General features: G+C 44.3%; 1 protein-coding gene across 3 annotated transcripts in view; it reads right to left on the minus strand.

Moving 5' to 3' along the window:
* The window catches only part of MEGF10 (multiple EGF like domains 10), a 162665-nt gene extending 144511 nt beyond the window's left edge, over positions 1–18154 (minus strand). For all 3 annotated transcript variants that reach the window (XM_032425049.1, XM_032425050.1, XM_032425048.1), the window contains exon 1: positions 17535–18154. The gene's annotated coding sequence lies outside the window, so the exon portion shown is untranslated. The remainder of the gene's footprint in view (positions 1–17534) is intronic.
* Positions 18155–18375: the final 221 nt, after the last annotated feature.

An 18375-nucleotide genomic window follows, 5' to 3' on the forward strand; every position in this document is an offset into this window, starting at 1 on the left:
GATCCCAGGACCCTGGGATCATGACCTGAGCCGAAGGCAGACGCTTAACGACTGAGCCACCCAGGCGCCCCTGTGTGTTAAGTTTTAAAAAGAGAGAGAGAGAACAGTTCATTTCTACCCGTTTTCCCAAAGATCTGTCATAATGGAGCGGAAGCAAATGTATCCGTAGGAGAAGGTTTGGACTCGGTCTGAAGTTAGCTAAATTTTGGGACTTGCCTGAAGTTACGCTCTAAGTGGCAAGCGTCCCACACGTTGGTCGCAGGCTGTGCCCGGACCAGGAGCCGACACAGAGGAAGAGCCCTCAGGAAAACAGCTGTCCCCAAAGCTTGTCCTCAGCTCCTCAGTCCACAGAAGGGCGCAGAAGGAGTAAGCTCCCTCCAGCACACAGTTGTGCTCCTCGCATTTGGTGTCTAGCTCCGGGGCAGGGCTGGGGCTCTGCTCTCAGGGAGGTGAGCGGTCAGCCCTCAGGACGCAGGAACACCGAAGGGAATCCATTTTAGAAAGTTCTCCCATTTCAAGGGGACGTATGAAAGTTAATTATTCTCTGAGTTTTGCCCTAGGCCGCAAACACCTGCTAACGTCCAAGAGCCAGATCCCAAATACGTTCTAGCCCACTGGCATCAAGACGCCTACCTTCGGTAATTCACAGAATAACACCTAGTGTTCACCGGACACTCACCTTTGGTTGGACCCTACCGTGGATGCTTGGAGGACCATGTACCCTAAATCCTTCTCTAATATAAACCCTGAACCTCAAGCAGGGACAAGACTCATTCTCTTTTCCTTTCTGAGTCTCCCAGACACACCGTCTGCTGTTCTCTATCTGTCACTGATGCTATTCAATAAACTGTTTCCATTTTCTCTGGCTTGCATCTGATTTCCATCCTGCGTGAAGCCAAGGACCCTCTTGGCTGGTCTTGGGGGACCCTCCCCTGGGTTCCCGGACCCAGCCTGCCTGCATCACTCACCCACCCTATTCTTACCTGCCCACTCAGCGGCACCCACACACTCCAGACATGGCCCCAGAGACTTCCTAGTCAAGTTTATGTGGTCGGAACAGGCCTTTCTAACTTCCTCATCTTATAAATTAGGAAACACACAAAAGAGGTTTTTTTTTAGCTGCTGAAGATCAAACCGAGGAAGAGCTAGATCTCAAGACAAGATCTTTAATCTCCAGATGAGACACTCATTCTACCACTTGAGCCTACCTAACAGAGTTCTAGTGGGGAAGGTATGCTCCCTCACTCAAGAAACGTTTATTTGTGTCACTGAGGGGCATGCTAAAAAAATTAAAAATTTAACGGATTAGTGACACTGACTTTAACGTCTGCATCACTTTTCATGCTTTTCATCAGCACCAAGATTAGAAAACACAAACATTTACCTCACACTGATAAAATTCTAAAAGTAGGCAGCTACACTCATGGGTAGCACTGGAATTTCATACTTGGGGGATTCCGCTGACCTCCCACAACTCAGCATAAAGCACATTGAAGGTAAAACTTGAACTGAATCAGGGGAACCTGCATGGCTCAGTCATTAAGCGTCTGCCTTCGGCTCAGGTCATGATCCCAGGGTTGTGGGATTGAGCCCCGCATCGGGCTCCCTGCTCAGCGGGGAGCCTGCTTCTCCCTCTCCCTCTGCCTCTATGCTCGCTCTCTCTAATAAATAAATAAAATCTTAAAAACAACAACAACAAAAAACCTTGAACTGACTCAATGGAGTGAAACATCCCAAAAGTCAATCTCTCCTTAAGTCATTTTCTTCATCTGGACCTCTTTCCTCTAACCGTGGGCTCCCCACTGGGCCCTCGGGGATCCCTCTGAGGTCTGACACTGACCGCCCACAAGCACCTTCACTTTCCCCCGTGGCTCAGCTGCCAACAACGGCTGGGCCTAAAAAAGAATGGGTGGACGGCCATTGCAGACGCCTCATTTTCTGTGGGCACAATGGCCAGAACCAGGCAGAGGCCCGGTCATCTCCCCACGTCTCGGGGAGCACACCGTGGAAGAAATGGCCACAGTACACACTGAAGGCGGTTTGCTCTGCCTGGGGTCTGACTTGTGATGGGTCCAACTCCTAGACAGAGACTGGGCAGCCGCCTTTGTTTTAAAGAACTCGCTCTTAGAAGTCAATGACAAAACTTGCCTGGCTTCCACAGCCCTTTCTTTACTCACGGACACTTTGTTCTGAAAATCTGCCTGTCAGGCCTTGGTTGCCCCCCTTCTCAGCAGCAGAGCCTGATGCACTCGCCATCAAAGGAAAGAGAGGACACGTCAGCCCCTAACACACAAAAACACTGTGGTCTCCCATATGTGCCAATGAATGAATCTACATGCTGCTGGACCCTAATCTCGTGGTTCCCTTTTTCCAAACAGTTACAACCTGGCCAAAAAAAAATGAAGAACGCTCTTCCAAATTCTCTGGCTAGACAGGAGTTTCCCTAGGTCAAGCTATGAGAAATCCTTCTTGGATAGAGAGTTAATATGTCTCTGTCTGAACACCTGAACGCCAGACAAGGTGAGAAAGATCAGAGTTTGGTCCTCTAGGAAGACAGCTACACATAAGCACATGTTTGAAATTCTAAAAGCAAATTTAGGGGATCGCTTTCAGAAGATCTCTGGACTTCGTAACCATACGATATCCTCAACTGAAGATAGTTATGTTGGGAGGTGACAATCAGACCTAGACGGTTAGCTTACGGGATGATCACGATCATAAAAATTAAACTCTCCAGAAGTGATGGGCTGCCGGGAGGCCCTCTGAATGGTCCCCAGAGGCTGTACAAACAAAACTACAAAGCGTCATTTACATACTGCCTTGAAAGAAAGGCAAGGGTTTATTTTTCCCCCAGCTCTAGCTTGGCAGAGTTCCACATCATAAGCTTTTTTGTTCTTGCTTTTGAAGGGTGGAAGGAAAGTGCCTTTGCCCTAGGCGGGTCTTTACCAAAATAAAAGTAGGCCATCTAGCCAGCTCTCCTGAGGAACCCTCTGCACCTGAATCCATGGCTGGGCTCAGAGGCAATCACGGCCATTCCTGGAGGAGGACCTCCCCTCCTTGGTGTGAGGAACCATCTCGCCTCTCCTAGCCGAGGACGGGGCTGCCTTGCTGGCATGGCCTCCGTTACTCACCCTCCCTCAGAGTCTCTCCCCTTCAGTCCTGCATTCTATGAAGGAGAAGCTAGGGCATCAGTGGTTCAAAACCCGAAAATCCAAAGGAGAAACTGTGCGAGCTCTTCCTTTGCCTCCTGTCCTCCTAACAATAGCTTGCACTCCCCGTTGACTATTTCACTGCTCATAAGCACCTCCAGTAGAGGAAAGATTGGGTGTCTTGGGGAAGTTTGAATCAGGCAGTGATGCTCCCTTGCGGTCTTGCTGGTATATGGCAGGTGACACGGTCAAGATAATCCATTGGAGTGAAGATTACGACTGAGGATCGGGTTCACTTTTTCATGTGATTCTTATATCCCTGTAGTTCTGAATAATCTTGAAATTGATCAGGTCTACGAGGATTTAAGTTCTTTGTCTATTTTTTTTTTTTTTAAGAAGAAAATAGAAAAAGTCAGCATGTCCTGGGTCTGCTCAGACTGCCTTAACAAAACACCACAGACTGGGTGACTTAACAGAAATATATTTCTCACAGTTGTGCAGGCTGGGAAGTACAAGGAGAAGGTGCTGGCCAGTTCAGTTTCTGGTGAGAGCTCCCCTCTGACTCACGGATGGCCTCTTCCCCGGGTTCTTAGAGGATGGAAAGAGCAAGCTCTGGTGTCTCTTCCTCTAAGGCCATCAGCTCTATTGGATGAGGGTCCCACATTATGACCCCATTTAGCCCTTTATCGCCTCCTCACAGGCCCTATGTCCAAAGATGGTCACAATGAAGGACAGGGCTTCCATATATGAATTTTGGGAGATACAACTCAGTCCATAGCAATATGTTTGACCATTTGGGGACTGGAAGGTAATTAATTAATACAGGTCCTATGGCCTCAAGGAGCTTAAAAGCTAGAACCCATTTATTCTAGAAATAGAAGGGCCCTCAAGGTCTATGCAGTCTCTTCCCATAAGCTCCAAGGATTCCTTCCAGGCACATTCCAAAAATGTGCCTCCTGAAGAGGTGGTTGGCTATGTCACTGCTTCACGGAAGGGGGCACAGAGTCACAGATATTTGAGGTTGTCTGTGGCACTTGTGAAATTAAATTCAAACTCTGGCTTTAAATTCAAAGGGAGACCTGAGGTGCTAAGGGCTGCAACGTCGACCACATTCCTCATCACCAGACTCCTAACGCTGACAGGGCAGTACTTCTCAGACCAGCATGTTTATAAAGGCTTCCTGATTCAGAATGTAGGAGGAGCATTATCTGGAAGCTTGTGCCCAAGCCAAGATCAGGATTGTAGTTTGTTAGAGAGAGGAACTTTGTTGTTTTCTTGAAGTATGAAGGCAGAGTTTGTACGCTAAGTAATTTGACAAGGTCAACATCCAAAATAGTATGGCATCTTAAAGACCTTAGACCTGAGATGCCCCACAGCAGGTCTCTGCAGGAGCCTCCCTGGAATTAAAAAGAGAAGTGACCTCAACAAATCCTTGAGTTGAAACTAATCAGATACAAATAAACAAATAAAACTTACTGAGCATTTACTATATGCCAGATAGTGTCCTTTACATTCATTATACTAAATAATCCTCATAACAGGTCTATGAGACAGCTACCATTATTATCCCCACTTAACTGAGAAAGAAACTGAAGTCTGGAGTAACTGGTTCAGGGTCATACATCTAGCACACATTGGGACAAACCAGGATTTAAATCCAGGAAGTCTGGTTCTAGAACCCACACTCTAAACCACTACATGAGAGCACACCTGGGCATTAAATTTCCAAGTACATTCATCCACTGGACATAGCAGTCAGGGCTTAATATGTGTACCAGAATGCAAATCCAAGAGGGCAAGGACCTTGTTTATCTTCGGTATCATCCCATTCCGACCAAGGGAAATCACATGGAAGGAAATAGGTGTTCAATAAATATTTACTGAATAAATGAAAAACAGATTATGTGAGATTTCATGAAATTACTGCACTATTCTCCTCATTGTCTTCCATTTTTATATGATTTTCTACTCCTATCATCACTGGTAACCTTTTGCTATCCACTGCCAGGTAAATTTAAGCAGCTTTCAAAGATTTTCCAACTTGGCTCCAACGTACACCTCCGACCTCATGAGCTGATACTCCATTATAAAACACTCCCCTCTGGGCACCTCCGCCAGCCCTCACCCCTGCCCCTCCCACTCTCACCCTGGCCGTGTGCATTTCTACCAACTGGGGCACTCTCTCAGTCTTCGCCAATTATATGAAGCTCCCTTATCTTTCAAAGTCCAGTCTCTTTTAAGAAGCCGTCTCTCATCACCAAAGTCACAGTGATCTCTCCCTCTCCTAAGAAGGATACTTGGAACATATCACCTGCTTCTTCAACCTTTCCTGTCTTCACAAACAGATGGAGGGCAGGGGCCATGCCTTGTCATTTTTGGTATTCTCCCCAATATACAAAAGGCTTGGCCCAGGTATGCCTGGGTGGCTCAGTCAGCTAAGCATCAGCCTTCAGCTCAGGTCATGATCCCAGGGTCCTGGGATCGAGCCCCACATCAGGCTCCCTGCTCAGTGGGGAGTCTGCTTCTCCCTTTCCCTCTGCCTGCCGCTCCCCCTGCTTGTGCTCTCTCTCTCTCTCTCTGTGTCTGACAAATAAATAGATAAAAATTCTAAAAAAAAAAAAAAAAGGCTTGGCTCAGACACATCAAGAGCAGAGACTGACTGATGCAGATACATCTCATCTAAATGCAAAACACCTACTGATGTAAATAAATAAAGGTCAAAAGATTTCATTGAGGTAAAATACACACAACATAGAATTCATCATTCTAACCACACTGTGCAAATATCACCATTACCTAGTTCCAGAATATTTTCATCATCCCAGAAGAAAACCCCATGCCCATAATAAAATCACTGCCCATTTCCTCTTCCCGGGGCCCCTTGCAACCACTAACTTACTTTCTGTCTCTATGGATTTGCCAATTCTGGACATTTCATATAAATAGGATTATACCGTATGTGGTCATTTGTGTCTGGTGTCTTTCACTTAGCATCATGTTTTCAAGGTTCATCCATGTCCTTGACAGCATGTATCATATTTCATTCCTCTTAAAGGAATGAGTAATATTCCACTGTGTGCATATATGACATTTTGTTCATCTAGTCTCCAGTTAATAGTCAGTGGAAATTTGGGTTGTTTTCATTTTATAGTTACTGTGAATAATGATGATATGAACATTTGTGCACAAGTTTTTGTTGGAACACTTTTTTTTTTAAAGATTTATGTATTTATTTTAGAGAGAGAGCGTGCGCCATGGGGAGGGGCAAAAGGAGAGGGACAGAGAATCTGAAGCAGATCCCTCATAACCCTGAGATCACAACCTGAGCTGAAACCAAGAGTCAGATGCTCAACCGCCTCTGCCATCTAGGTGCCCCTGGAACACTTTCATTCTGCTGATATCCTACTAGGAAAGAACAAATTCATTAACTAAAAGCCTCATCCTGATTCTATAGTAGGTATAAAACTTTCCTTTTAGTATAATACTATCTTCATGAAAAAACATTGATGCCTGTGTGTAAATTTAACTGTTGTATTCCAGAGTATTTTAAATTTCTTATAGCTTATATTTTGTGTCAGAAACTATTTCTAACGTCCGCGTTTAATTAATGGGATCTTACTTAAGCCCTTGGATGATTTTTTCATAAAAGACATAAGCAATGGGGCACCCGGGTGGCTCAGTCGTTAGGCGTCAGCCTTCAGCTCGGGTCATGGTCCCAGGGTCCTGGGATCAAGCCCCACATCGGGCTCCCTGCTCAGCGGGGAGCCTGCTTGTCCCTCTCCCACTCCCCCTGCTTGTGTTCCCTCTCTCGCTGTGTCTCTCTCTGTCAAATAGATAAATAAAATCTTTAAAAAAAAAAAAGGCATAAGCAAACCTTATTCCTGTTAATTATTCTTCCCTCTTTTAAGATTATTTGGTGTTCAGTAATGATAACTGATATTGGTTGGGAGCATACTATGTGCCTACCACTATGCTAAACGTAACTCTCTTCAAAGTACATACTGTTCGCATTTCCCAGGTGATGGAAGGAGGCTTGGAGAACTTAAGTAGCCTGCCCAAGGTCACAAAGGTTCAAGGGGTGGACATGGGATCCTGAGCCAGGTTGTCACATGTCATATGGTAAATGAGAAGACCAGCCAGGACTAAACCCAGACCATCAAAATCTTGTCTCTTAACTCATGACTTTAATCCCATGTTTGTGTAAATCAACAATTAACCTTCTAGTCCAATACCTAAACGAAGTGTACAGAATGGATACACAGACGTCTCACGGATGTCCTAGAGCAATTTCAAAGCCAAGAACTCCAAGTTCTCCTTAAAAACAAAACAAACCCTCCTGTTTTCTCTGTTTGAGTCTGCTAGCTCCACATTGTAACAGCAACTAGAATGTGCTGCAGGTATGATGACCCACACTGTGATGGCTGATGTCCTCTAGATAGAAAAAGATCACAGGCTGCACTCGTGCCGGAAGCATCCTCTTGCTTATGGTATTGCTCCTGGAGCTCACTGTGGTGCTCAGGAAGTGACAGCTAAAATAAGCAAGAGAGAGGAGCCCAAGGCCCCACACCTCCTACCGCTAAGTCACAGTTAGCAAAACAGGAGAAAAAAAAATAAAAGCATTCCAATATTAGACTTCAGGAAAGATGTTACCTAAAGACTCAGAAAAAAATAAATAATGTATAGAGTCTTTCTCTGATTTTTCCTGACAGATTGCAATGAAGGAGGTGAGTAATGGGAATGAGATTTGCTAGTTGGCCAACTTGGAGGGATGCTTGTGTTTTAGATTCTCAAGAGTGGGGTTCTGCTGACACTGTGGATTTCTTAGGCACTGGATGTGCTGCCCAGAAAGGTAAAAACAATCACCTATGCTGGGGCTGGTCCATTGCTTTCTGACCCTGGGCTCTACCAACTATGGAAGGAAGGGCAAATTCATGGATATTTAAAGCTCCAGGCTATCCCAGCTCCACCAAGATCCAAATTATATGACATTTGGGGTTCCCAAAGTTTACTGTTCTCTATCACTGCTACAGCTTAAATTCTATACTAAACATTATGCTTTAAAATTTTTTCGAGCGTTTTAAGTATAAAATCCATACAAAAAAGGACACAAACAGAATTGGACAGCTCAACACATTTTCCACCAAATGAACACACACATGTAACTGACGCCCAGATTAAACAGAACCATGTCTGCCTTTCAGGAGCCGTCCTCGGGGCAGGGCTCTAATTCTGACACAAAACGACGTCCCCACAAACACCCTGTGCCTTAAAAAAGCATTTAGTGCTACTGAGGACATAACCACAATAAAGGACAACATATCACTTCCCTATTTTTTCAACAAAAGCTGCATCCACCCAGAAGTTCAAGCCGAGCGCGGTACTCATCCCTCATAGCACTGAGGAACGAGCCTCTCCAAATCACAGGAATGGAGCCAAATGAACAGCCTAATGACAACGAAGTGAAAATTAATTAACTCATCAGGAGCATGTTTAACACAATCCTTTTGCCACCTGCAAAGAATAGGTTTGTCTTCCCCTTCTCCACTTCAAAGGCACCTACATCACTGGTAAAAGCAAATATCCACTCAGTAAAGTATAAACAAACGGCAAGGGGCAGGGGGAAGCGGAGGTCTGATGAAGAAAATAAAGCCACTTGCCTTTCTGAAATCCACTTGCTTCTCCTTCTTTAATGGATTTACAATGATAGTCTATCATCAAGGTGCAATGACAGATTTAATTACAAGGAGCTCTAAGTGACCTCGAGAAAATCATATATTGCCCTCTCCTGGGTACAAACCTCCTTCAGCCTAATCCTCCCAGTTAGGAAACCTCTTATCTCAGAGACAAAAAGATTCCTACTGGCCAATGAGCACCAGCTGCCTGAACACTCTTTGTAAATGGGCTTTCTACATCCAGAAAAGGCTTTCCCCATTTTACCCCACTCAAGGCTGTATTCTGGGCCTAACTAAAAAAAAAGAAAAAGAAAAAGAAAGAAAAAATAGCCACCTACAAATATCCACAGGAATCAGGGACTAAGTTTCCTTTTGAAGGAAACTCAGAGTCAAAGGCTGAATGAATGACATACTTTTTCATAAAGGGAGTAATCAGGCTAAACGTGCAATCCTGTGCGAAAAGTCTGTGACCTTTGCTGAGGCTATGACCTTGAATTTGAATCCTGGGACACAAAGAATGTAGCCAATTGTTGAGCTCTGGATTAGATCTTTACAGGAAGTTTGCAAGCCTTTTCCTCAGGGCTAGAATCCAGTTTGGAAGTTGGGGTTGAGGGGTGGTATGGAAATGATTTCTAGGGAATCCCCCAACATCATAACTGTTAAATAGATCCATAATTTTCTAATGGAATTAACTGTATTTCAATCTTAAAAAAACTTCTCAGTTTCAAATCTTAGATCTAAATCTAGATTTGGAAAGATTATGAACACATCATGATATACACAATAACCATACCCTGGAATGAGGAATCATTCTATGAGGTCATAGGCCTTGATTTATACTTTCGGATCAAACACCTGACTTTGATGAACCTAGGGAAAAGAGGCAGAGAAAATGTGCCTTCCCATGGACAGAGAGGTCTTTTTTATTTTTCAGATCAATAATAAAACCCTGCAATAAGTCAGTGAAACATACTCAGAAATAATTCTTCATTAGCCCAAGATCAACTGGGAGTTCTAACAGACTTGTTTCCCTAACGCCACATCTCACGCTCCCAAACCAGATTAATGATGCTTCCACAGAATTACTTTCCTCCTTCCCAAATCCTACCTCGGACACATTGCTGCAAGTAGTTTAACTGTGAAAGGCCTTGACCTCCTTTCTTTGTCTCTCCGATTCAAGTGTGTCTGTTTCCTTGGGGCTACCAAGCTCAGTTGGATGGCTAGCCAGAGCATCAGCCAACCCCGGAACAATGGGCCCCTTTCTCTGCTGTCACATGAACAGCGTTGTGTTACAGCCATTGTCCCTGCAAGCAGAGAGGGAGAGGCACGGGTTCTCACAGACTAGCTATTCTCCCTGACCCCCTCTGACCAAGTCACTAAAATATTTTACAAGAAGAAGAAAGAAAAAGCAAAAAGAGTTGTGCCTTCTGAATGGAGCAACAGAGCCCTAAAGAGGATTACAGTGCATCCATGGACCACCTGCTTCAGAATACCTTGTCAAAAATACACATCCCAGGGCCCCACAACACACCTACTGAGTCCAAATCGTGAGAAGGGAGCCAGGATCTGTGGTGATTCTCAGGCCTCTGTTTGAAAACAGGCTGCATGGAGTCCTCAAGCCTTGCTAGGCTCACTCATGGCCTGAGTGTGCACATCTCTCTGTTCAAGAAAGGCACAGGAGATGGGGGATAGTTTATACCATGGGTACCAGATCCCAGTGTGGGGGAAACACCAGGAGAAGACAGGTGAGAATGATCAGAATGATCAGGGCACCAAGGAAATTGGAGAATGAGTCTGGAAATTTAAAAAAAATTGCTGGTCAAAAGGGAAAAGGAATTTGAGGGTTGGGCCAGCAACAAGAACAAAGAGGGAGGTGCAGAAAAAGTTGCAGGAAGACTCAGAAGTAATCTAGCAGAGACTGGAGCCTTTAGAAAAAGATGGACAGGAAGAAAGCTCCAGGGGTGGTGTGGACAGATGGCTTTTAAAAAACATATGGGTTTCATATTTTTCATTTTAAATAATTTAATTATTAAATAATAACCATTAAAAAATATAGGAGGGGCGCCTGTGTGGCTCAGTTGGTTAAGCGGCTGCCTTTGGCTCAGGTCATGATCCCTGGGTCCTGGGATCGAGCCCCACATCTGGCTTCCTGCTCAGTGGAGAGCCTGCTTCTCCCTCTCTCTCTGCGTGCCTCTCTGCCTACTTGTGCTTTCTCTCTCTGTGTCAAATAAATAAAATCTTTAAAAATATATATATATGAAATGATCATAGGTCATATATAATAATTATAACAATAATTAATAACATAAATGGTTTAATAGCTTTAAGTTTTAAGATGTGAACTTCCTCCACAGTCCCAAGCCTTAAAAGCCAGCCACTCAGAGCTACACGTTGGATGATATTTTACAAAGTGAAAGAAAGAAGAAGTGATATCTGTGTGTCAGTGGACAATTTCAAGTCCAAAGAGACAGTACAGCAATGGGACAAGATAATCTCTAAACTGAAGATCTTAAGGGAAACTATGAATTCAGATCCAGATGGTGCTAGAAAAACCATGGCCCCTGACCCCACACCCCACCCCCAAGAAGCCCCAGAGATGTTGACTGAATTAACCGTTTCCTTATTTCACACCTTCTCGTGGAACGGGGCTCTAATTTTATGTGAAACCCAATGGATGCCCTAAAGCACATCTGACTTATATAATGAAATGGTAACATGGTAACCTGAGGGGCTCCTCTCGTACCTTGTGCTGTGGGAGCAGGCCAAATCTCATCCTAGAGCCCCTGTGTGGCTACCATGAAATGATTCTCAAATGTTACCTCACCACTCCTGTAGAATGCTTTAGCCACTATTGCTTGAAGATGTCTTGCAAATGCCTGCAGCCACATGTTTGCAGAGCTCATTTCCCTGCCTAAAATGTGCCATAATCCAAATCTTCTCTCTTCGAGGCCTCACCATGCCAGGAAACCTTTGGTGAGCACACCGAGCCCTCTCTCTCAATTGAATTCTCTAAGAAGCTCTCAGAACCGCCCACTGGCCCTTACTACACCCAGCCTTACCCAGTCAGTTGTATTTTTTTATCTTTATTTTTTAAGACAAGAATTTTGGTAATTCCACATAATAATTGTCCCTATGCCCTATACACCTAATAAATAACGGATGGCCAAAAATAAACTCAAACCCATTTCCCTTTTAAAGAACACCAAAGTCACATCTTGTCATTAATTCCTTGTCCAAAAACATAAATTACCCTTCTGAAGATCACAATGGAGGTAGATATTTTAAATTTTTCATTTTCATTGCAGAATTAATCCCCTGGGCCCCAAACAAAAATTTTATACTTCCATTTTACTCCAAAAGGAAAAAAGTATATTTGTGTTTTGGTTTTCAATTTGCCATCAAAAAAAATTTTTTTAAGAAGACAAACAGGATTCTTTACCAGAAGGTATTTAAAAGGTACATCATGGGATGATCACCTGTGGCGAGGTCTGAGAACTAACCAGATCTGTGCAGCTCATCCAGATTGGCCAGGATGTTCATGACAAGGCACTCAGTCACCCTGTAGGATGGGGCCTCCTTGCTCTCAAAGATAAGATGTTTTTAACAGATGCTAATATCCTGCACATGTACCTATCAAGATGAGGCTTCCCATGCTGAAATAGTGTTTTCTTTGTCTTCAAAGGTTGGGGAGAAGGGTACAATTTATTGCCCTCTGAGTTGGCAATTGAGGTGGTTAAAATGCTTTACATAGTTTCTTTATCTAAGAGCATAAATCACTAGAAACGAAACAAGAGAGGAAATCACTAGAAATGAAGCTCCATAAGCAGGATATGTGATCACATTCACACTTTCCAGGCAAGCTAATGGCAGAGAACGCATTATCAAATGACATCCACATGACGACCCAGAGTTTTGCAAATAAAGTTGTATAAAGTAAAACAACACTGGTTTGTACTTATTTTTTCCCCATCGTATGAGAAATCCTCTCATCAAGTGTTATTAATGAATAATGGTTTTTAGAAGAGTTAGAACAACCACCGTGAAAAATCATCTTAAATTGTGAAGAAAGGAGAGACTAGAGATAAATACAAAATGTTGGGAAATTCAGATTGAATGAATGAAGAGATCAAGGGACCAGCTAAAAGACTTACAGAAGTAGACCCAGTCGCAAGCTTAAACTCAGGTTGAAAAAGTTCACTTTGGAAATAGAACTGAAAAAGAAGACACATCAACAACATCCAGTGATTTTTAGCTCACTCTTAAAATTAAGCTAATTTTGAATACAGAATACTGGGTATACATCCTTGAGAAATGGAGAGCATGGGCAGTTCTTAATATTGCTATATCTGAAGTCCAAACAATCTGGATGTTTGTACTCCACGTGCTGATGTTGCTACCTTCCTGCCCTATGTCACTGGAACTGTCATGCATCAGCCTATGAATGAATACTTTCCGTGGTTTATTTTATAGTGAAGTTGTCCGTGAGCTAAAAGTTCAATTTTGCAACATGACCATCTTTGTTGTTATCCAGTGATGTTTGTTCACTCATTCAAATGTTATTGCCTGTTTCTATTATCACAAAAATGAGTGGGAAACGAAACAACTAAAAACTTCAAGTAATAAAGAGAAGTTTTGGGTCTCATAAAACTTAATGTAAGTTAGACAAAAAAGCAGGTTATTAGACATGCCAAAAATGGCAAATCTTTAATCTGAATCAAGACATTTATTGAACTTAAGCAGATCAACTGTTGTTCAAATGAGAAGGAAATCACCAAAATTACAGAAATTTCAAAGAAAGAAAAATTAAAGAAAGGAGTGAACACTGAATGCAGTGTATAAATGGCTAGATATAATGAGGTATTTCGTAATATACATAGCTCATAGGGCCAGCATCCCTTATAAAATGTAGGCTTTTGCACCATCAATATTTGGACCTGTTTTTAAGAGTGCATCCTGTACTAAAGTAGGAAAAACAGTACTAAGCTAGTCACCATGTTTACGATCAAATATAAAAACAAATATAACGGTATGTATAAATTGACAAGCACAGGGCAAAAGTTCTTTATTTTTATTAACGTTGGCGCTTCCCTCCCGGTGCCCCGACACTGTCATGCACAACCAGAACCATCACAAAGGTATAATAAAATCAGCTCTTGGATCATGGTGCTGCCATAATGTTGAACATGTAACATTAATTTGGTGGCACATGGTGTTTCATAAGTCTTAGGATATTCTATCTTGCCCATTTAGCTCTCCAGGTTACTAACTTTGTACACAGTGTCTAGCCAAACTATAAATTCTTGACTGGCTTCTCCACTGCCCTGAGTGCACACATAGGGACCATCCCAAACACTTCGTGTGCTAAGGAAAGTCAACTAGCATTCATTCATTCCATCTTCCCCCACATTCTTTAGACATTTATCATGTAACTATGATGTGCCAGTCATGCGGATAAAGGTTTAAAATAAGGAATGGTAAATTCACCAATCAGTTGCACAAACATCCAGATCACAAATACAGCTAACATAATATAATAGATGCCATATTAAAGTCATCTGCAAAGTAGACTAGCAATCACAAGAGATATCACTAAGTTTATCAGAGAGAATTAGGAAAAGTTTCAGAGGGTGGGTCTTACTTGAACGTACCTTGGAGGATAAATGGGTATTAAGTTGACTGGACTGAAAAGAGGAGCAAAGATATCTCTGGCAGAGAAAACAGCATACACAGAGGAAGTAAAGACAGGCAATGCATGCTTTTAGGAAGAGAAACCAGATCAAGGTTAGCGGGGCTGGAGGCCAGAGGAAGAGGAGAGCAGAAGAAACAACCCAGAGAAGATGTGCTAGGCTGGTCTTGTGCATCACATTAAAGAGGTTAGGCTTTACGCTGTTAGTCCAATTGTGATCTTAGGTCACCTCCACCAGATTCATTTAGGGATCTGCTCCAATGCAGATGTCTGGCCCTTGCATCTCGGGTGAAGCCCTGAATTCTGCATTTTTAATAAGCACCCCGTGACAATGATGCTTGCAATCTGGAGAGCTGCCAAAGATGTTTAAACAAGGTAAAGACATGATCAGATTTGTATTTTAGAAAGATGCTGTTAGACCAAACAATCACAAGGAAGGTAAATTCACTGCTGCTACGTGAGCATGTGACTTGGGTTTGCAATAGGGAACTTGCCAAACTGCACACTTTCCCATATCCCCCAAGACTTCCTGTATCTGAATCAAAGTGGAGGGGGCCAGGATTTATATTAGGTTGAGCTGTATGAAATTGCCATTTTATGTAGGTCAAAAATGGTCAAATTTTGTCAATTTCTCACAGTTTAATTTAGCGGAAAATAATGAAATATAAACAGAGCTAAATACTTTTCCTTTTTTACTAATTATCAGTGCCATTACTCATTTGATTAACATGCAATAATGGAAGTGGCAGAATTTATGTACCTAAGACAAATGTTTAAAAAAAAAAAAAGTTCAAAAGCAACGATTGATGAAGAAAAGCAGCTAATCTAAGGATTGTAGAGACAGAAGGAACCCTGGAGATTATCCAGCTCTTTCCCCACCTCCCTCCCCACAAATTTACATATGATGAAGCTGATGGGAGAAGTAACATGCTGGAGGTTATACTGAATATTTTGTTCAATTCCTCAGTGGTATGTCCTCCTCATTTTAACAGATCTTGAAATCATTATAGCTAAAAAGTATTTGGGATTTAGTTCATGGAGAGCTAGCGTCATGTGATGCCCTCAAATGCTTGGAGTGGGCAGAGGAAGGGGGGACATAAGGCAAACACTCCTGCATTTTAAAAATGAAGCCAACGAACTGAAATAATATGGAACCTAGACCAGAGCTTGAAATGCCATAGATGCTTAATAAATATTTATTGAACGAATGAATGATGGACCTCTAAGAAATAGGTTAAAGGACGTATATTAATATGCGGTGTTTCTAAGGCGGTATGCAGGGTGTAAAGTGAGTGTAGATTTCCCACCTGCCAACCTGTCCCAACACCCTTTGGCACCCAACCATCACCCCTCCTGTAAAATCCCAGTCCTGCCACATGCACCTTTCTTTCCTCTGGAAGGGTCCTAGCAGAAAGCAATATAAAGATGGTGTGTGAGATCAATCTGGCAACACATCTAGTCCTAGGTGGGACTGGGGCCCACATGAGCACAGCCTCCAAAGCTCATCCCAACACAAATAACAGCTAACACTTAGCTATAACATGGTGGTGATACAATGGTTAATAATTAGCTATATCCTCATCATAGCAATAGCTAATTACCTGCCAGGCTTAGCAGTCCACGGGCATTGACTCATTGAATCCTTTTCACAATTCTAACAATAAGAAGGATTATTATTATCATTCAGATTTTATAGCTGCAGAGAGAGATCAAGTGACTTGCCCCAAACCACACAACTGGAAAGTGGCAGGGTTGAGAGTTGACCTCAGGTTGCCTGGTCCCAGAGCTCACCCTCTGCAAAACTCTTTGATCTCAGAGCTGCAAAACAAAAAATACTCTGTAAGCTGACCCTTTGGAGCAGTCATGTCAGGAAGATGGCACTTCGGTATAAAAAGACTGGATTCTAATCTTCATCCCTAAGGAATGAAGGATCATCTTTAGTTGAGAAGACCATATACAAAGTGAGACCCAGGATATAAAGGAGAAAGGCAAGAAGAATCAGCAAGGAATGTCATTCTCCTCTGCCTAGGAACAGCATGGATTTCACTGCCTAAGAACTTGTTGGCTAATAAAACCCCAAACTTAAACTTTCTCCTAAGAATTTGGGTCCTCCTATGAGGATATTATCTAAAGAAACATCAAATAAATCACGACACTTCATGTACTCAGGGGTACCATCCTTAATTCCAGAAAGAAATATGAAGACAAAAGGTTTCTCTTAAGCCAGGGCTAAAAGCCCTAGATCAAAGTTATTTAAAGGACTAACACAAGATGGATCTTTCCATGTCTTGAAGAATGGCCCCTCCCAACATTCCCTGAGGAGCCTGGCAGTGCAACCAGGAAGAGACCCCATCTGATCTAAATCACCAGGCTGTGATTCTGAAACCCCGAAAGGACGCTGAGAACACAGGAAGAGGCAGCATCCCAAGTCTGTGCACAATGTGAGTATCAAGTACTGGAAAAAGAAAAGTTTGGAAAACAAGTCAAGATCCCAGAGAAGTAAAGCTAGTCTGGAAGAAAGGGTCCTGCTGAAACCGCTTTTTCATTCTCAGTCTGATTCAACTCCCCAAACCTCCCTACATCCAGCTTTGACACCCGTCAACAGAGAACAAACACAGACAAGGCAATGCAAGGGCCGAAATTACGCAAAATAAAACGCGTAAGGGAGGTGTCTCTCCAGGAAAAACACTCCAGGAAGTTCCCATTGGGTCCCATATAACAAGACCAAATGTGAACAGTGACAATAAACCCTTGAGACAACGTAAACAACCCAAGCCTGAGCCCGTCCCGCCCCACCTCATGCTGCCCCCGCGTCTCCCAACCCAAAACAAACCAGCCAGCGTCCGGCCAAGGTCCAACGGCTGCCGAACGGAGTTTGCCCCACTCTTACCCAGGTCCCGGGATCCTGAGATTTGCAGCACAACCCTTTCTGACCGGTTTTCACCCCCACGCCAGCCAGCCCAGAAGCAAAATTTGTTCCAACAGCGCAGTTAGCCTCCAAAGTAGCGTCCCAGAAAAGAGCGATACCTGGGGGTCTCCGTTCAGGCTCCAAAGTGGACACGCGGGAAAGGAGGTCGGTCTCGGCGCGTTTCCAGACCCCTAGTTTTGCGCACGGGGAAAGTACTCGCCGCAAACTTGAACAAGGTTTTCCCGGTCTGGCCCGAGATGCTGGAGGAGGAGGGGAGTAACCCGAGCCGGGACTGGGATGCGAGCAGTTGCCGCTGCTGCAGCTGCTGCCGCCGGGGCAGTGACCGCAGGGGGGTGTCGCTTGGCGCCGCGCACTCCCTAGTGCCCCCGGCAGGATCCTACCGGCCCGGCTCCTGAGTCCCGATCGCGGGTCGCCGCTGCCCGGAGCGGCTTCCACCGCCCAGGAGTAACCCCAGCAAATAGTCCGGTCGCGAAGTTGGCAGACCGTGGGGTCACCGCAAGAAATGAACCAAGGGGGTAGGAGAGAGAGTGCCCGTCTGCCTTTAGTGAGCGCCCCCGCGCCAAAGTCCCTGGGAGGTGTTCTAGACCCTCTCTAAGGACTTGGGGTACTGGGGACAGCGCCGGGCGGCCCGCTGGATGGACGGCACGTCCCCAGTGGTGCCAGAGAAGGAGCGCAAATGTGGGACGGAGAAGGGGTGGGTGACCTAGGCGTGCCAAAGTGTGCGATGCGGCAACAAAGTGGTTGGGGAGGTGGAGCGAGGAACTCGCGGGGCGGGTGGGGGCGGGGGGGGGGGGGGGGGGGGGGGGCCGGGGAGCGGGGGGGGGGGGGGGGGGGGGGGGGGGGGGTAGTGAGGGAGCCTGCTTTTCAGAGGCGGGGCAAAGAGAACTCCTGGGACCCGCAAGAGAATCTTCCCCGGCCCTGGGCCAGGCCTCGCGCGGA

This window comes from Phoca vitulina, unplaced genomic scaffold (genome assembly GCF_004348235.1).
Source record: "Phoca vitulina isolate PV1807 unplaced genomic scaffold, GSC_HSeal_1.0 scaffold32, whole genome shotgun sequence".
In the NCBI taxonomy this organism is placed as follows: Eukaryota; Metazoa; Chordata; class Mammalia; order Carnivora; family Phocidae; genus Phoca; species Phoca vitulina.